General features: G+C 44.6%; 1 protein-coding gene across 3 annotated transcripts in view; it reads right to left on the bottom strand.

Moving 5' to 3' along the window:
- The window catches only part of LOC139673294 (USP6 N-terminal-like protein), an 81,642-nt gene that overhangs the window by 45,489 nt on the left and 14,944 nt on the right, over positions 1-21,209 (bottom strand). The window lies entirely within an intron of this gene.

Raw genomic sequence — 21,209 nt, 5'->3', positions numbered from 1 at the left:
TGGAGAGCAGTTGCAACAGCCTGGTGACTCATGCTACAGTAATGTGGGTGGGAACTGCTCCCATGCCCAGATTCTAAGGACACAGCCTTTTATGGTATTTTTAGAGTGGAAGCTGTTGTGGTTTGTAGCACTTTGCCTTTTGTCTTTCAAAAGCCTCCTAGAAAAGAGCTCCAGCTCCCCAGGAGTTTCAGGATGCAACAGTGAGGAGCCCAGGCAGGTGATGAGCCAAGCCAGTCCCAGACTCTCAGGACTGTGCCCAGCCACGCTTAAGGGATGCTCTAGGATGTCACCAGCTCTGTGTAGCGGCTGGTCACAATCGATCCGCAGGTTCTTCCTTCCATGCAGCAGGTCCTTGTGTGGCTGCACCACCCCAAAACTTCCAAAACAGACGTAAGAGCTGGGCACACGTGCTACCTGTGTTGTGGACATCTTAACTACTGCATCCCAAAGTTCTAAGGAGTCATTCCCTGTGTCCCCTGAGTCTAAACACTCTGTGGCAATACACTAACAACCTCATTCTGGCAAGCCACCACACATGCCATTCCTACCCTGGATGGACTGCTGGAATATGAAAAGCTGGCAGGGCTGCCAGAGTCCTGTCTTCCCTCAGTTAACTTAGGACTACACCTCTCCATCAAGAGGAAAATTAACTCAGTAAGGTCTCTAACCCTTACAAATTTAGGTGAAATGGGGCAAGAGGTCATTAGGAGAAAGCAGACAGAGGTGTTGCACTGAAACTAGGTTAAAAGCATCAGGGAGAAGGGCAGTGGCAGAAAGGTCACTCTCTGAGCTTGTGGACCACAGCACATGCAACTCAAACTCAGCCAAGGTAACAAAGCAGGCACAGCTGTGCTCTTTAAAAGCTTACAGTCACAAGTGAGATTAAAAGCATATCCCAAAACATTATCCCATAGAGCTTCAAACAGGACTCTGGTTGCAGACATGCAGCGGATTGCTACTGAGCACGCATTTTCCTTTGCACTTGAAGCATTATCTGCTGTAGAAGAGAAAGGCATGAAAGTTTCTGCATCCCCAATTTCAACTCCAACCAGCAGTTAATTGTACTCCTTTTAAAGTTGTTAAATTCAAGAGGAAATTAAATTAAAATCTGCATATGCCTAAAATGTCTAGGAGAAAAGCTAGCAGGATGAAAGAAAAGGTAGTAAACATTCGTCCTGATGCAAAGCCACTGACATTAGAGGTACTAGTCAGCTTTCCAGCCAGAACAGATGAATGACAGACTGCCCTACAGACAGATTTCACCAAGTGGGAAGCAGCAGTGGGAAGCAATTTCTCAGGTACAAGAGACACAGTGGAGGGGAAGTTTGGGGGACGTCCTTATGGGCAAGCACTGCAAAGCCCACAACATACCGTGGAGGCAAGCCAACAGCAACAGGCGACCAGATGAAAAACCCTCCAGCCATAATGCAAGTTAAAGGTGACTCAGTGAATTGCCCTGGGCACAGCAACCCCCAGCATCTGCCAAAAAAGGCGCCAGGGGCAGAGCGGGACTCTCCAGTCAGACCAAGATGGAGTCTTTTGATCCCCGAGCAGATGAAATATGTTTCCAAGTTTAGGGAGTCTTCCTGTTACGAGATAACGGATCACGATTACAGAATTAGTTTAAAAAAAAAATCACGTGAAAGGCTCCATCCTGTTCAAAGGAATACAATGCGTTTCCTGCAGTCTTTCCCTAAAGACCACAACATCACACCCGATTACTATCCCATCTTACTCCTAAGTCCTGCAGAGCCAGCTTGGCCATATGAGAGCAAAATGAGCTCTGTTTGGCCTCATTTCTCGTTAACTAACTAACTACACACAGTAGTGGATGTCTAAGAGTAAGGACAAGCTACTTAATTTTCATTACACTTTACCTGGACCAACCCTATGAAATCTGAATTTTTTTTAAAAATCAGGAAGGAAAGACAAGTGGAACAGAATAACTAGCCTAAATCTCCTCTAGACAGAAAATGGACATATCCAAGCCTGAAGTCAGGTTCAGATCTTCCACACCAAACAGACCTCTCTGTATGAAGCCTTTAGTTATCAAAACCTGCCATCTGTACTCCTAAGAAAACCAGGAAAAGGAGGAAATACCAGTTTGCCCCTACATGCTCAACTCTGTAGTTGATGCAGGCAACTTGGTGCTTCTCTGACCTTGGTGTGCTGGCAGACCCCAAGGACCCTGCCCCATGACACCATCCACATGCCCTCACCTCTAGCTGTGCAGGACACCTGCATTTAACACAATTTTAGTGCTTTTCTCCACAAAAGAGAACCTTTCCCAGCCAGAAGGTTCTCTGTAAACCTAAAAGCATTGGATGCAGATTCCTACAGAGCAACAGCCTCCCTTAGGCTGTCAGATAGTGCCAGCACAGCCTGGACTTGCATGCATTTGTGCTTGGATGTATCCAGGCTTTGCAGTTGATAGTGTCTTCAAAGAAGCAAATCTGGACAGTCTGTCAAAGTGTTTGCAGCCCTCTCCTCCTCCAGTGAGTGTTCCAGTGACCATCCTACTGTACATCACAAGAGCTGGGGTCCAGCTCCTTTGGAGCAGACCAGACTGCAGCTTGCTGGGACAGCTGTGGGAAGGGATGGATGCCTTTCTCCCCCAGTCATGGGGAAAAGGCTCCCTTTAAAAGCACGCTGTGGAGCATGTGAGGTAGATGTGTCTCTCCAGAGGAAGAAGCACGGGCTTGAAGCATTGGCTAGCTGGAGACTGCAACCCTGGCTCCACTGAAACAAATGGGAATGCTGCTAATGAATTTACAATCGAACTCAGATTTCCACTAGTCTTCATATAAGGCCCATCTGAACTAGAATCTAGTGTTTGCTGGAAAGGCTGAGCTTTTCTGAGCTCCAGTTCCTTATGGGTTTTTCATGCTTACCTTTTTACTTCGCCCTCACAAATTTCCAGATGGGTTTAAGCCCACAGCAGCTTCTGCTCTGGACCCTTCTCAAAGCAGTTTGCATCATCAGGGAGCTTGAGCTAATGACTATAGGAACCCTTGAGAGGACAGAGAAGATAATCTGAGAAATTACATCCTTCAAAGGATCTGGAGATGGTGTATTCCTCTCAGCAGGACCAAAATCATTCAAAAGATAGAAGGAAGCCCACCAAAAGGAGAAGCAGACATTGCCAACACAGCCAGGTGAAAAGAAGATAAGGCAGCAGACCATGACACAGGTGGTGTTTAGAAGAGATCTTTCAGTGTTTCATAGAAAAGAGGTGAAAAAAAAAACAAAAAGAGAATCATCCCACTCTGTGAAGATTTCATGACCTATTACCTTTACCAGTCCTTTGCAGAATCAGCCTTCAGCTAAGGATCTGCTCAGCTGGAACTAGACTGCAAATTAGATAGTAACAGAAGGCTTTAAAAGCCTTGCAAGAAAATACAATAAAATAAATAAAAATCGGTTGTGCAAGTTCTGTCTGACAGCTCACTTTTCCCCATTCAATACACTGTCATGTGGAGAGACTGTGTCATGAATCAACCCATTTTGGCAGCAAGTCTAGCCAGGAAGGGCAGGATGCATCACTCAGGCAGTATGTGGGGAACACCCTCCAAAAGGCTTTGTTTACCCCAGCAGGAGCCAATGCAATCCCTATACAAAGCCTGTAAGTACATTTAAGGCTCATAAGTAACCTGAAACATGTCCATTCTCCACTCCCACTCCGTAAATACAATCCAAATTGGGTCATCTCCTAACAATGAATGAATGACACTCACTTAAGGCTCCTCTGCAGTGCTGACATAATCTAGGTCCTTTCATTCTTCTTGTACTGCAAGTACTAAAGATGCTTTTGTACATCCGCTGAAGTACTCCATTTAAAAAACCTTGGTAACTAGGGCATTGCATTCAGCTGCTCTTGGGGAAAAAAACATTCCCCTTGCCTCTCAACAGGCTCTTAGGAGGCTTGGGACAGAAAAACAACACCTAACTGAAACAGCTTCACCAGGATGCCTGCAGTTGGATGATGGAAATGAGGTGCACATGACTACTTGGGTACCACTTGGGTCTGCAGCGTGAAAAACACTGGCAATAGGATGACACACGGAGAAAGAGCCATTAGCTGTGACCTGCAGATAAGCAGCACCCAAATATCCCATTTAAAGTCACCGAATGTGACAGCACAACTGTAGCATTCAACAGGTAGAACATATTTTCTTTTAAAATTACTCAGTGCTCCTAAATATCTTAAGTTTTTTTAGGAGATGACAGGATTATTCAGTTTCAGTACTTTAGCATGACAAGGACTAGGGGAACCAAGAAGCAAGTTTTTCTGTCATTTTTGCATAGCAGTAGAAGTTTAAGGGGTTTGGTGGTTTTTTTTCTTGCTCATGTCTAATGCCTCAGAACTGTGACACTTCCCTGCATGGCAGCTTTTGAAGTTTGTCTCCTGGCACCAGCGTTCTTCTCCTTCCTGAAATGGAAACATTCAGAGGTGTGGGCACAGAGATCAGATGGAAAGAACATGGCAGCTTCCACTAAAAAAGCCATTAACTGGGAAAAAATCCACCATGATAAAAAAGGGATATTGTCTAAAATGGAAGGTCCATTATTTGTATTTTCAAAAAGAAAAACATTCATTAAAAGAAAAAAACCAAAACACATGCATCAGCACCAGCAAGTCTAACAAACTTTAACATGACCTAACTGTTTCACTATGCCTTATTACAATTTTACCAGATTTTTTTTCCAAATCCCACTACATACTGCTATGGAGCCACATTCCAAGATTAAAGGTTTTAAAAATAGAAGGCTTTAACCACAACGTCTGCAAAAGTACCTTAGGAAAAAAAAGAAAATTTCAAGTCTGATCCTGTTATGGAGGCCATTCTCCAAATGACGCACAGAAAAACACTTTGAGCCTGTAGGCTGTAGGAAGCAGCACTGGGATTCACAACAGCATTGCAACAGAGGACTTTATAACAAAATTCCTACCTGTTTGAGAGAGGTGCAAGCCTGGGAGAAGACAGGCAGAGAACAGATTCTTAAATGGGGAAACAGACATGGAATGATTAGCCAATTCCTCAAACAGCAAAAAGTTATTTCTTCAGGCTAACACATTGTCATCTTTGCTAACACAGGCTGTTGGGGTGAGAGACACGAGGGGGGGAACTGAGGACAGGCTGAGCAGTTATCCTCGAATTCCTGACTCTGCTCCTGACACCACCCACTGTGTAATTTTCATATGGAAAACAGGAGAAAGCTTACAAATGAAAACAACACAACCGTTTGGGGAAATGGGTCAGCCCAGCTCATGTGGGACATGGAGCCTTAAAACCACGTACCAGCACACACCTCCTGGCCATCTTGGGAGACATGCAAAGTCTGAAAGTGTTCACAGGCTGAACTACTGTGCCCTTATCTCTAAATAAAAGGAAATAATAAAAAAAGTGTATTAAACTTATGCAAGTAGTAAAGAATAAAAGGTAAAGTAACAAGAATTTTGCATGAGATGCCCTGATTTTTGCATTGTAACATGTGCAACAAAAAGATAGGGCTTTTATAGTCAGCATTTAGTATTGTTCTGTTGCAATTTTTCTTGCGACCCTAAGAGTCCTCTCCTCTATATGAACCTTACAGGATGGGAAAAAAATAGGAAAAGCTACCACTCCTGGTATTGCTCTCCTCCTTTAGGCTTTTGAAGACAAAAATTATTATAGGAATTAAAGAAGAGAAATGACTCAAGAGCCTGCTGCTCCGTGCCACCGCTCATGGGATGAGTACAGCAGCTCCTGGCTGCACTCCCTTATCTCTGCCATGGACGAGGCAACTGGGAAGAGTCTGCTCACAGTCAAGTTTATGAATGTTTCTACAATGCATCCTCCATCGAGCAGCTGTCTAAAAGCTTACCCAAACCTGGGCCTTCTGCCACATCATCTGGCTGCTCTAACTAATGAGCTCCTCGGTTTGTAAACTCAAGCCTTGACAGACTCTGGCACACAGGTACATAATGGCTCGCACAACCATAGGCTGCCTGCTCCCAGCCTGCCACATGGCTTCTCCATCCCCTGCACCGTGCACCTTGTGGGGACTGCACCCCTTAACATCAGACCGACAAAGACTGGCACTTCGCAGGATCTGCTCCAGCAGGAAAGCAGAGGATCAGGAGTAAGTTCTCCAAAAGTATTTCAATCAGCTTTATAAGGACAGACTGTGCCAAGTTTCATCTCACAGTGGAAAGGACACATGGGCACACCATGACCCACAGAGTTTAGCTCCCGGGACCACTAACGCCAATGGCACTGTGTTTAATGCACAATGTCTGTCACCTTTGGTCCATGCTCTCCTCCTCTGTTCAGGGGAAGGACATGTCTATGGTACACCTCAACCTGAACAGCAGAATTTTGGTGTTGTGTTGCCACAGGTTTCTTCAGGAACAAGAACAACCAAAGAAAGCACTTGGAGCAAGAGACAGAGTAGTATGCAGTGCTTTGTTGTGGCATAAGGGAAAACAGCAACCAAATGGCTTTAGGAGAGCAGATGACACTGCCTGGTTTTGCTGCTGCTATTCCTAAAGAAACATCAGTCATGTTCTGGTCCAGGTGAAGAACAAAGCCCACACGCACAGTGGATACAAGTCTCACAGGAAACTATGACAGGTACTGTGGGAGAACCCAAAAAGCAGGAGGAGAGGAAATGTCCCACCAAACTATCAGCACTCAATCAGGCAGGCAATTTCCTCTGCTCAGAGCAATCATCAACTAGTCATCTCAGTGTTCTGGAGCCCTTGCCACAGACAAGCCCTTCTCACTCTGATCTAGCACCAGCCACCAGAAGACAGAGGGAGAGTTTTAAGGAAAACCTACTGGAAAGAGAAATCAAGACAGACAGGAAAAGTTTCACCAAATCCAGTCACCACACATTTTCTACTCTATTCCTGTTGATGGATCTCTAATCCTCTCAATATGGACCACCATAGAGAAAACACAAGACTTAGCAGAGAAGTAGAGATCTGCAGGTCTAACTTTTAGCCTGCTCTCTTCATCAGCACTTCAAGCAAGAGCCCTTCCCAGTCATGGTAACTGGCAAAGCATCCCCTTTGCCTCCAAAGTCCATACCAAAGCAGAAATCCATAGACATTCAAATAACAATCTTTGCTGAAGGGAGATCAGAAACCCCTACAGCAAATACAGACCTGTTCTCCCCACACACCACAGGAAATAAGGCTGCTATAAAGAGTACTATCTATTGTAAAGCAAGACGATCAACTCACTGGATGCACCATTATTTCCATCAAACCATCTCAAACAGTAGTGCTCCTGTATAGGAACCTGTGAGTTAGGCTTCGGATGTGTTGCATTTTTTTATGTGTGTGGACATCAACTCTGGAAAATTTGAGGAAACAGGGCTGGCTATTTTCTTATCACAGTATTTGGAACACTGAAATGAATTAATTTGTGGCTTTCAGTACTTTAAATTAAGTGAATAAATGGAGAGAATAGCCAGCTTCTGCATTTGCCTAGATGAACTACTACAATCATACCAGTAGTGAATATTGCTCTCACTTTGTTTTTGACTGGAAAGACAGTGCAAAGGGGTGTCCAGTTACAGAATGGAAACACTGATAAATTGCCTAATGTTTCAGCAAGAGGGTAAATGCAAGATGTGCAACAAAAATGCCTGCTGAGTAATAGATATTGGGTCACATGGGCATGCTTCTAAATTCCTTCTCTTTGGTATGTTCAACAACTCTTTGAGCAAGGAAGTCAGTGCAATGAAGCACAGAATGCTTTTCTCAAGTAAGTTTGCCACTACTCTATTTTTCCTGAAACTAGGTGGTCAGTTCTAATCCTCTTCAAAGCATCCAAAAAGCATTTGCCTAAATGCAGACTCCAGAGTGGTACAGTTAAGGCAGACAGTGTATTGTCATGGACTATTGAGCTGCGGGCATCACAAAAAAAGGCATCTGTGTACCAAGGCAAGAAAGAAAACAACCTCCAGGAGCCACTGGTGTCATGCAAAACATGTCAGGAGCAAAGAACAACTGTTCACAGTGAAAGACCATGAGACAGCAGATGAAAAAAGTCAACCCAAAGGAGGAAATGCTTCTTCCAAGTGACCCACAATTGCATTGTGGCATGTTCTGCTACTCAGAGTGAGTCATAAAAAGTGCCTGCAAAGTAACATGCAAACTGCAGGAGAACAAGACTGTTGCAATTTAAATCCAGTGACTCATTCCCTTCCCTGAGGATCCAATCCACTCTGGTTGTCCCCAAGGGAGGGGACACTGGTTGAGATGGACCTTTGCTGGAGCCAATGTGGCAGGTCTTCCACCCTCCACCCTCAAGCAACCACACATGGGCAATACAGCAAAGCTGGGAGAAGTTTGGGCCCTTGCATTTAAGCCCTTTGACCTGGCATCTTAAGAGACCATCTCTGCCAGGGCTCTGAAATATGAGCAGACCAAGAAGTGACCACAGATACTTCCCACTGTCTTTGCAGAGAATAACCATCACCTCCTCTTTCCTGAGCAAAGGGTTTGGAGGGGAAACACTGTTTAATCTGGTGCAGACCCTCAAACAGTGAGACAGATAGCTCTGTCTTTTCCACAGTGTGTCACTGAAACAGAAACTGCAAGTATTTTAAAAGACAAGAACAAGTGCAGCAACCCTTCATCAACTAAAAATCCAGGACTGAGATTCCCAATGAGTGGCACAAAATTTATCTAGCATCTACAACTATCAGCCCATTACAAAAAGCACCCTCTCTCATGATCAATGGGCCACAAGCTTTACAGAAGAAATCTGAGGGCAAGCAACATCTCCATCTGCTTGGACATCCCTGCCACAGTGACCACTGCAATCTTCGATGTTGCAACCATCAGATTGTGTGTACAAAACTCTTGCACAACTAGACAGGACAAACTTCCAGGAAGACACACCAGGATGACCTCTCTACACCACAATGTTCCCACACACAGCAAAAACTTCCAAAGCCACTAATTGGTGAATGACACTGGAAGGCTGTGAAAACCAGTACACTCACAAGGAATAGGAAGGTGGTGCTGTGCCATACTGCCGAACAGAGCGAGTTTTAAGCCACTTTATTCCTGCACTTGTCCTCGATCAGTTGAAGGACTGGACCACAGCACTATTTTCAAGCTGTTCCTCTCCTTTGCTAGGTGTCCAAGTCAAAACCTGGCACAAACCTACCTGCTAGGGTGGCTTTGGGTGTGTTTTTCCTCCAAAAGAAAAACATCTCTCATTAGCAGCGGAAACATTCACAGCAGGGAGGAAGCTGATGCACTCCACGTTAAGGTTGCTCTGTCAGAAGATGCATGAATGCAGGCAAGGTCCAGGAAACAGGTTAATGGCTCATGCAGAGACATCTCTATCCCCTTCAACCAGGAGTAGATTCAACATCAGTAAAATAGAACAGATACCTCAACAATCCTTCTCCTTGTGGCAACCAACCCTCCAGAACAAATCAGCAGCACCAAAATCTGACAGAGCTCTCTTCTTTTGAAGGTTTTTAGCCACTTCTGCCTCAAGAGGGAAAATCATAAGGACTTTATGTAGATCACATAACTTGTCTTCCAAGTCACAGTAGTTTGTCAGCATTCTGCCTTGATGTCAGAGACTGCATGTGCACATAAAAGGAAGCATTTGCTCTCTGCTGTAGATATTTTCCAACCAGGCTGACAAAAGCCTCCAGCTTCTTTATGCTCCTCCTATGCTTCCTATTCTAGGCAGCTGCTTCAAGTGCTCATGCACACTATGAGCGATGATGTACTCTCACACAAGGTTACTCACTTCTAAGTAGAAAGAGCCAAGACTTTTAAGGTACTAAAAATGATAGGTTACAAAACTTTTATGAAGATGCTCTCACCAGCTGCTGCTAAATAAAAGACTGAGCTCTATGGACATTGCAGGCAGTAATAATGAGAGTGATGATCACTAATAAAACCTGTGGGTCAGACATCTCTCACTCCACAGAGAGGTGCAAATAAGCATCATGGCACTAATCAGCTCTAGGGCTGGCAGGAACCACTCAGCAAAGAGGTGTGAAACCCTTTGCTACTGGAAAGGTGCACAGAATGTGTTAGATTTCAGGGTCAACAAATCCCTCCACTGAGAAGGTTAAAAGCAGGACATCCTATCAATGGGGTCTGTGCATTCATGGTCCCCCAGCTGTGAGAAAATGCAAGCTGACAGCAGTGCCAATACAAGCAGTCTGTCCTCTCTCCTGTTCATTAGGTTTATGTGCCGACGATGCAGCCTGTGGGCATCTCGTACTCACTCTTTATATTTGGCATCCAGCTAAAACACCCCTTCCTCTTGCTTATTCTCCCACTTCAAACCAGTCAGGCCTTCGGCAACTAGGAGAGTAACTAGAACAAACAGTCCTCCTGATCCACTAACTTAAGCATCTCTGCCTTGCAGTAGACTTGGAAACAAACCAACCCACCTCAGCCTGAAGCCAGGTGTGCTGCAGACCAGGGCTCCTACAATGCCACCTTGGAGAGATGCTCATGCAGAGGGGCCAAGCATGTCCCTCAGCGCTGCCACACCACTGCCACACTCTGCTTTACCATGCCAGCTGAAAATGCAGGCCAATGCTGGGGTGAGGTTTCCTTCCCTTCCACAGTACTTCTCATTGCATCAAAAACACAGTGGACAACAGAACCAGAGCTGCCCTGGAGAGGTGCATCTCAACTCTTCTAAACAGAGTAAAACCTGAGTCCTGGTCTTCTTTCATCCTAGCTCAGCTCTGTCTACCACTTTTCATGCCCCAGCCTGCTTTTGCCTGGGATTGCACCACAGAAACAGCTGCATCACCATCAGCAAACTATGAAATGCCTGCCATCTCCAAGCGGCAGATTTCTGGCCAAAGCAGCAAGCCTTTGGAAGTCTCTGACGACTTGTTTTTTCCTCCGTCACCTATATCAGTTCATCTCAACAGCAGATGCTTCCTTTGTTAGTTTTGGTTTCTGCTTTGTTCAGAGGTTTGCTTGCTTTTCTTATTTGAGTTGCTCATAATAAAAAGCCCAGCTCCAGGCTGTGGTGTGACCCGTGCATTAGGCGGGCTGGTAGATTGCTCTTTTTTGATCTACTAATAACAGCTGGTTTTTTCTCTTTGTTTCCTGGGAAGGCGAATAGCTCAGCCTCCAGGAAAAAGACACAGCAATTACGTTTACCTCAAACCACCAGAGTGTTTTAGTGCAGAGCTTGCAGGGCACGCACTGAGCTGGTGCCCTCCAGCATCTGTTCTGAAGATGAAGTACACTGGGGATGAGCTTACCAAATGGAGAAGGCTGACAGCACCTTGCCTCTCTGCTGCGGAGGGTGGCCCAAAAATCCTCATGAGGACATCCAATAAACCTCTGTCTCCCTGCTGCTTTCATAAACTGTAATTCTAGATTTTGAAGGAAAATAATATGCAACTGAAATTAATCCACAGACTTCTCTTTGTTACGGTCACATTTCCACAAAAAAGATGACTGCTCAATCTGCAGATCAGTGCAGCTGTATAAAGTACTCTGTAAGCACAACCACTGCGACTTTTCAAGTTCAGTCCGATATCCAGCGCAACTCTCCATTAGACATACTAATAGTTAAGTATAATATAAATAGTTATGTCTACAAGTAATGTTCTATTCAGGTAAAAATTCACATTATACACTTTGCAGAGTGTTATTATATCAATAAAGAAATCATATTTTCATATGTGCAACTGCAACTATTAAGAAAGCAGTAGGCATCTTATACCTGCTTTTGTGGATGGTGTCTGCCCATGGCAGGAGAGTTGGACTAGATGTTCTTTAAGGTCCCATCCAACCCAAACCACTCTGTGGTTCTATGATCTAGCTTCTAAATTATTAACACCAAGTCTGTTTTCTCATGCATCATCCTTGTGGCTTTCGCAACCTTATTAGGGATAGCAGGGGATTACTTTATCACAGATACCAATACAAACATAGAAGGGAGAAGGTAGAGAACAGAATTGCCTTGTCCCTCTGCACCATGCCAAACAGCAAGGATAGAACCAAAGCGATCCTTGGTTTTATAGCTGTTTTAGCTATACTAGTACACCACTACCATTACCTCAACTGCATAATTAATGAGTTAGGGCAAGCTTAAAATAATAGGCTCTTTGAAAGGTGTGCCAGCTGCCAATTCTATACATACTATTTTGTATGACAAAGTGTGCCAAGCCTGATACTCTACCCAAGCAATGGAAAAAAACAGATTTTCAGGCAGATCCCCAGGACAAACACTCACAAGCAGACATAGCAGCGGGTTTTTTCAGAGACACAGCGAGCCAGGTATGCTTGCAGGCTTTTCCATACCAGACATACCAAGTCCCACAACTCAAAGAAAGTTTAATTCAAAGGGTTTCCATCAGGAAAGCAGGAGTCTCTTTTACAACATGCTGCCAATCTCTAAGGCTAGAAAGTTCAAGCAAGATGTTTAGTCTGTGGATTTTTTTTCCCTTTTCTGTTTTTAATTTTTTTTCCACAATTAACATACCAATAGCTTTGGCATCAGGCTACTTACACAAAATGCTCCCTCTCAATCCTAACACTAAATGTATATCCAAGAGAGCTCAATAACTGAGGTAGAGGATAAACTAATTCAAACACAATCCGGCCTACCTGGAGGATTTTTAATACAGAAGGCAAAGAGTCAAAGAGACAAACCACTGCAACATGGAGATGACTATTGATTGGCCTGAAGGGAATCTGCAATTTTGGTAGCAGAGAGAGAAGGAAATGGCATTTTCATTCAGAAATAATATTCAAACAATTGTCAAATATTAGTCCTTCTGAAAATTACGTGTTTAAATTAACCTCTAATTCTAATCAAGTTCTTGAAGGAAGAGCATAATCAACTTCTTACCTTTGGCATTTTTAGGTAATCATCGCTACATCTACCTAAGGGATGCTGCAGTGCCAAGGTTAGGTTCTGCAATAAATTACTCCTTTATTTAACCTACACATAAAGCCTTCTGATAGCTGAACACCAGAATTTTTGGTTGGTATTTGAAAACAGCCAAAAACCTAACTGCTTAGAGCAAACTTGAGTTTAGCTAGATTAAAGAAGGAAAGAAAACGCATCTTTTCTTACAGAAATCATCACCATGCTTGGCGTATCACTGCAGGTCAATATAAGCAAACACCATATAATTTTGAAGCAAAATAATTAATATCCCTGCACATCTATCACCAAGATTCTCTGAGGGGCTGATACAGAAAGACATGACTTGAAAGAGGACAATGGCTGAGACAGGAGGACACAAGCTCCTCTGTTCTGAAACTATCTCTTTTTAGGACCAGGTGACCCACCTGGTGGATGAGGGGAAGGCTGTGGATGTGGTCTATCTGGACTTCAGCAAGGCCTTTGACACTGTCTCCCATAATATACTCCTGGAAAAGCTGGTAGCCCAAGGCCTGGACAAGTGTACCCTCTCCTGGATTAAGAGCTGGCTGGAGGGTCGGGCCCAGAGAGTGCTGGTGAACGGAGCTGCATCCAGCTGGCGGCCAGTCACCAGTGGTGTTCCCCAGGGGTCTGTGTTGGGTCCAGTCCTGTTTAACATCTTTATTGATGATTTAGATGAGGGGATTGAGTCCATCATCAGCAAATTTGCTGATGACACCAAGCTGGGAGGGAGGGTCAATCTGCTGGAAGGCAGGAGGGCTCTGCAGAGGGACCTGGATAGACTTGAGAGATGGGCTGATTCCAATGGGATGAAGTTCAACAAGGCCAAGTGCCGGGTCCTGCACTTTGGCCACAACAACCCCATGCAGCGCTACAGGCTGGGCACAGAGTGGCTGGAGAGCAGCCAGGCAGAAAGGGACCTTGGGGTACTAATTGACAGGAAGCTCAACATGAGCCAACAGTGTGCCCAGGTGACCAAGAAGGCCAATGGGATCCTGTCCTGTATCAAAAATAGCGTGGCCAGCAGGACCAGGGAAGTGACCCTTCCCCTGTACTCTGCGTTGGTGAGGCCACACCTTGAGTACTGTGTTCCGTTCTGGGCCCCTCAGTTCAGAAAGGATATTGAGGTGCTGGAGCGAGTCCAGAGAAGAGCAACAAGGCTGGTGAAGGGACTGGAGCACAAGTCCTATGGGGAGAGGCTGAGGGAGCTGGGGTTGTTTAGCCTGGAGAAGAGGAGGCTCAGAGGTGACCTCATCACTGTCTATAACTACCTGAAGGGAAGTTCTAGCCAGGTGGGGGCTGGTCTCTTCTCCCAGGCATTCAGCAATAGGAAAAGGGGGCATGGGCTTAAGCTCTGCCAGGGGAAATTTAAGTTGGAGATCAGAAAAAAATTCTTTACAGAGAGAGTAATCAGGCATTGGAATGGGCTGCCCAGAGAGGTGGTGGATTCACCATCCCTAGAGATTTTTAAACGCAGATTGGACGTGTCGCTGAGTGCCATGATCTAGTAAATGGACTCGAGTTGGACCAAGGGTTGGACTCAATGATCTTGGAGGTCTTTTCCAACCCAATCGATTCTATGATTCTATCCTAACAACAGCAGCAAGCACATCTGGTTGCCCTGCCACAAAACCTAACCAAGAAAAAGTGTCTCCCCAAAAAACCCAGAAGGGTTTCAACTGTGACTAAAAATACTTGAGTTTGCAGTTTATACACATGAACTCATAAGAGATGCTCTGGGAAATGTTTCTCTCTTGTGGTTTCCCTAACAGCATCATGATTACATCATTAAAGGGGAGAAACTAATTCATTCCATCACTAGTTGCTTAATCCAATCACTCCTCTATGGCCATTTAAATAGTCAGATGACATTGAGGCTGTTTTGACTAGAAAATGCACCACTGGTTTCTCACATGTGGATTTTATTGCAAAATTCTTGGTCTACAGTGGGAAAAAAAAAGCTTATTCAAAGGATAAAAGAGAACAAGGACTTGAGAAAAGGGTAGTAATCTCTACATGTGCCCCATTCTCCTGTCTCCACCATTTTTGGTTTTACTTTTTTCCCCCATCCCAAGGAGCACGATAGCCAAGGAGCATGTTGTTTGTTAGAGCACATCTGACTAACCTGGTCAGCTGCAACAAGTACTGAGATCGCATGTTCAAACAGTTGACACTTAGCAAACCTATCTCCTGAGCATCAAGGTCATGGTAATGAGCTGGTGGTTGAGGAGAACATAGTCACTTGCTCTGGTGGCTCACATCCTGTCCCTGAGCTGTTTGCTCGTCACAGTCCTCCCACTGCTGGATCAGCAGAATCCCAGAACCCAACAGGCCAGGAGTTCCCCTTTGCCAAGATCAGTGGTCATTAGCAGAGAGGCGAAGAAATCAGACACAAGGGATGCCACCGCTATGCCACAAGTGCCATCTACCTGGGCTCATGTAACCCAAAGCCTTTCACCGTTGTTCAGTGCTCAAAGGGAAGGGGGAAATCCCCAAAATGCAAAAAAACCCATATGTCACATAAAAGATAGTTAGCTAAAACAAAACAAACAAACAAAAACTTAGTGGAGAAATTAATTATTGCAGCTCATTTTAAATTAGGGAAGCAAACAAATCTTTGCACAGCCAGAAGATCATACTCTGAACAAACCAAGGGAGGTTTGCACATGTACACCATGATGACCACAGGGTTCAGCCTCCGAGTTCACGGTAGGTAAAGGGATGCTTTGGTGCAAAGCTATGTCAAACCTGGTAAACACATATGCATACAGATCCTATTAATAATCAGTTATTTCTGGAGGGAATTGGTGGAGCTTGAAAATAAGCATTGGTCTGGAAGAGCAGAACAAATTTAACACGTGGGATGCTCTGCAGCAACCAGAAGTATCAGGATTTATTATGTCACTAGAAATGTTTCCACAAAAGTCAACTCTGTCAAGGTTATGAAGTCCTGCTTAAAGGTGAACTTAGCACAGTCTTAACCGAAACCTGGCCAAGCAAAAGCTACACAAGAATCATGCTTTCAGAAACTCAAATGTAAGTGCTAGAAAGGCAACCTTCCTGCCTGGAGCTTTGAATGTAAGACCTTCTATAACAGGAAAAAAAATATTTTCTGCAATGTGACCCAAAAAACTCCAGAAGCATTTAGGAGACTGTTTTAGTCAGAGTCAAAAGGGAGAAAAAACCTGCCCATAAAACTAGAAGAGAATGTGAACAATGCTGAGCTATTTATTAAAAATGAAATCGGCTTCTGGGAGAGAAGGGGAAATGCCCACCACAATAGCTTTGGAAATCACTGCCCAAAACCCCCAGGAAAAGAATTAAAAAAAAGGAAAACATACTTTCAGAAATGGAGAATGATAAAAGAAACACAGAAGAATTACGGCAGTTGCACACTAGGAAATAGAGACCAAAAATAAAAGCATCATTGTCAAGCCATTTATCTCAGCTCCCCTAAGACTGGATTTACTCAGTTTAATACAGAAAACTGGTGCAGGGGTTTGGCAGCTGCCAGCACTCATGTGACACAGTGATGCAGCTCCTGGTCCTCCCCAATCCAATGCTCCCCATGGCTCCCACCTGGACGTGGGTCAAGCCCAGATGCCACATCTGAACTGCTTGCACTGTGCCAGGGCAGAAAATAAGGAATGAAGGATTGATTGCGGCTCCTTTAAAAAAATCCTCTTTGATTTAGATGCAACCTGGTAAATCCCTGGGGGACTGTGCTTTTCTTGGTGTGGTCCTCACTGTGCAACATGGAGGTTTGGAAACATGTGGAGGCTGATGGCACTATCACATGCTATGCATGTGCTAGCCACTGTGTTCCTGAGGAAGCCTTTAGATGGCCTGATTTCCACTGAAAGCATGACCACTGAAGCTCCAAAACCAGTTATCCTAGACTTTTCTTTTTCTTTTATATGCCTGTTTAAGAAATAATACACCTGGAAGTACTAGCCACCTCCTTGTGATGGCATTTTCCCAGCCTCCCAAAACCTACCACAGGCACTGCCACAGCAATTTTACAGGGTTAGATGAATAAAGACAGCAAGCCATAATTCTAGAAAGCCATCAGAAACCTCTGCCATTTCAAGTTCCTATTTTCACCTTTTTTCTCAGCCTCATCTTCCTGCACCCTGGTGGGGGAGCCTCCAGTATCCTCTCTGGGGCATGTAGAGAGTAAAGTTTGGCCACAGCTGTCCACCAGCCAGCTGTGACTTAATGCTGCTTCTTCTCTGCGGCTAAAAGGGCAAGAGCAACGCAAGACCACTCCGGTTTTATGGGCTACACCATCCACAGCATCCTGGATCCCAGCAAGGGATCCAAGCAAGAGGCTGTATCTTCATTTTCATAAATCACCAGCACACCAAACCCTTCCAATGTCTTCCAGCAGTGCTGTTGTTCTCCCACCCTCCCCCTCTGCAACAATATCTCAAGACCTAAAACCATTTATTATTTATCAATCTAGCAATTCTGAGAGCTACTTAGGGGGAAAAAAAACCCAACCCTTATCAGGTGACATCAGCAGGATGCCAAAGCAGAGAACTGGCACTTGTCTGGAAGAAGTGGCACCACTCAGACAGTCTCAAGCAAGGAGCAAAACATGGCCAAAGCCAAAACCACCCTTAATGAAATCAGTATCTTTTCTCTGAGGAAAACAAAAAAGTGAACTACATGGCAACTCAATCAGAAAGAAAAAAAATCACAATCCCTTGTGAACAGATAAAACATGAGATAGCTCACTGCATTCCCAGCTTGGAGAGAAAAAGCAGATTATCTTTACTGTTCGTTTTTTTTTAATTCTGCAATATGTTTTTTTGGCAAGCCTGGACTTCACCTGAGAGTAATGCAAAAAGGAACATAAAAAATCCCAACACAAATGACAACTAAAGAGCAGCCATCTGTGTGGGCGTTTCTCTTTCCAAACAAAACTTGGAGCAAAAAGGGTTTTCCAGTGAGCCAGCCAAGAAAAGAGAAATTTCATCAAGAGTCACAGTAGGATCTGCTTGGAGAGTATGCTTCATGCAAGCACCAGGGCTAAAACCATTCCCCCTGTCCACTACCAGCAGCCCTCACAGATGTCCATCTGTCCACTGTTCCTTACCTTCCCTTTCAAAAACTGCAGTGGAAGCTGCTGGGAAGCACACAATGCACAGCAAGTAATTACAGAGCAAAGCAGAGCAGAACCACCTCCAGAGATAAGTAGCAGTTCAGACAGTCCCCAAACGCTGACCCTCCATGGGAGCTGCATGAGACCTTTGCATGTGAAACCAAACTGAGACACTGACATGGGCATTGCTGTGCTTTGTAGGTTGGGTAAGCATGAACTGTGGAATGCCCACAGATCAGACCTGTGTGCTGCAACTGCTCACCTTCACCAGATTTTAAAAACAGCAATCTGAACCTTGCAGAAGTCAGCTCTGTTCTCTGCTGCAGGCAAGCCAGAGAATGCAGGAATTCCCACTGTTGCAAGCTCACACACAGACCTAGGTGGAGGCTCCTCACCTGCCTGAGTACCTGGGGCTGGAAGCTGCTAGCCAAGTGCAGCTCTCAGCCTGCTCAAAAACCCAGCACATGTGCATGGCAAGATGTCAAGCTAAAGCAGATAAAAAATGTTGAATTAGGCTGCTCAGCCTCCATCCAGCTCCTTACGGAGCAGCTCCTCTAATGCCACTGGAGACAGAGTACTGATTTGGACATCAGCAGTTTACATGTACCTTTGGTCCAACCCAGGACAGCTATTTCCACAGTGTCTCTGCCAGCAGATTACAATATAAGCCCACATACTTTAAGCATGTTCAACTATTTCACTGATAGAAAAATTTTTCCTACCAGAGTACTCAAAGCTTGAGGTGGACACCTCCTTTCTAAGCACTCACCTGCTGGAGTGAAACCCTCCTTGCTTTCACCTGAGGGTAAGAAGAAAACCTGACCCAGGGATGCCCTGAGATTCCTGCTCATTTTATAACAAGCCACTGTAGAAGGAAATTGAGCTGAATATTCACATGCTTGAGGCCATTCAAAGCAGAGACTGGCTTTCCTAATGTATCAGTTCTTCCAGACTCCGAGGGCAAACGGCAGAGAGGAAAAGAACAGTTTTGGGGGAGAAGGATAGGAGTTCCCCTGAAATAATTAGCAATGTAAGAAAAAAAAAAGGAAAAAAATATCCCACAAAATCCAACAACCCACAAACTTTCCATAAGGAAAAGCATCAAACTTACAAAGCACCTACATCCACAGGCCATCAGGTGTATGGCAAGCATGAGGCCAACTTCTGCAGCAACACTGGGAGACACAGGATCTTTTGCAATCTCACATGCTCATCAGATTTGCAAATAAATTTGTAACTAGAAAGTCCCCAGGAACTAGGGAAAATTGAGTAGCTAAAACAATCCTGATTTGCCAGCTGATACAGCTAATTTTTGAACAGGAAGATAGTAACAGGTCTTAGGAAAGCATAAGCACTCTCCCTCATGTAGAGAAGAGTCATTTTGGCACTTACTTTTTTCTAGTCTTCTCAGGAAGCTTAGTGGGAAATGGCAGAGACATTCCCACTGCATAAATTCTTTCATCAGGTTAAATTAGATTAATTCCCCTGGGAAGATTACTGCTCTAGAGAGCTGATGGGTGCTCCCAACTTGATTCTCATGGTGCTTCTACCTCAATGACTAAGACAGCATTTAAAATTTTGTTTCATTCTCAATTCTTTCACAAAGATACAGCTCCATTATCTGCAGGCAACATATACCCACTTGGACTGAATGCAGAATACACCTAAATTCCTAGTGCTACTTCCTCTCTTTCTTCCGATTTCCAAACATTCAGAAGAAAAATGAATGATTTCTCCTTGTTTTCTTAATGGAACCATGACAAAGCTTCTGTGCAATTGTCTGCTATGGAAGGGGGAAAAAAGAAGAAAGACGAAGCAAACTGCAGGAGTTAGCCTGCAGCAGCAAAAAAGTATTTACATGTCCATACGTAGAATCAACTCTCATTTATTCAGAGGAGTAAGTACCAAATGCTTGGAACACAGTCATCTACTCTGGTGACACTCTCAGATGTTTGGTCCTTGCAGCGCTAACAGCTAACAATAACAAAGATGCCTCCGTAAAAGGAGTGGTGGAAATATCAGGGAATATGTGCAGGAACAAGAATAAAGTATCTCAGTATTGCTCAAGGGCAGCTGTTATGTGAGAAGCCAGTGCAAGACCCAGAATGGTTAGGAGCAGTTGGTGAAAGCAAAGAGGCATATGAAGAGAGTTTGTCCCCAAAGCAGCAGCTGGGTAGGAGAAGAGGAGACAGCTGCAGCACTGCCCCAGGACATCCCATGTGCCACTCCATTCATATCAGGGTATCTGACAAGGGTACTCAAAAACAGAGACTATAGTTCCCACATCATCAAAAAGCTCAACCCTCAGTGAGCCTCCAGTGGCCCCAAATGCAGGTACAACTGGACAGTGCAACACACTGCATGGACGTAACTCTTCCCATGGATGCAGTTAAGGTGACTTTGCTAATTCCCTGCGCAGGGTCAGGCCAAGAGGTTGGCTACATCAACCACCTGCTCCTGAACAGCAGTTGCCACCCATGGTGAGTAAACCTCTGTGTCAGCCACCAGAAGGAAAAACATGAGCAACCTAGCCTGAATTATCTACTGCAGCAAATGCAGTGCTGTTCTCAACTTGCATTACCCAACCCCTATGCTCTCACACCAGTGTCTCACAATATTTTTCAAGTCAGCATTTAGCTTTTTCACTAGCTAATACGACATTTCCTCTCCCTTCCCCCAGTCTAAGTATTTGGCAAAATCGCTGCTTCTGCAAATTGTGCTGCAAATGCTGAACTTTTGCCAGTTAAGACAGAGAAAGCCTTGACTAAAAATAAACCGTGTTTCAGAAAATAGATCCCTTCCCCATACAATGAAGTAGTGGATAATGCAAGCAGATCTGCCAGGAGAACACAGCCTCCAGAGTTGCATAAGAATCTCATCAAGCTCAATGGACAGCCACAACTCCTGCGACTTGTCCCATCTTAACAACAAAACGGGAAAAAAAAAGGAGAAGTAGGGTTGAGGGTGCTGGGATAAATCAACTTTCGACCTGTTTCGCAGGAAGTGCCACCACCACCACCACTTGCCTACACCCTCAGTGAACCAAGCTCCTTTTAACTCAAATGGGATGAAGAAGATGGCACTGCACTCCTTAGATGGTCATCACAAGAGGCAAAACCTTGATACAGGAAATTTGCAGCAATTTAGACATGAAAAGGGAACGACCTGGGCTTTTGCAACCTGAGTCACCAGGAGTCTGGGGCACTGAC

Source organism: Pithys albifrons, chromosome 6, assembly GCF_047495875.1.
Source record: "Pithys albifrons albifrons isolate INPA30051 chromosome 6, PitAlb_v1, whole genome shotgun sequence".
In the NCBI taxonomy this organism is placed as follows: Eukaryota; Metazoa; Chordata; class Aves; order Passeriformes; family Thamnophilidae; genus Pithys; species Pithys albifrons.
The sequence above is the reverse complement of the archived record's forward strand: the minus strand, read 5'-3'. Positions and strand labels throughout refer to the sequence as shown.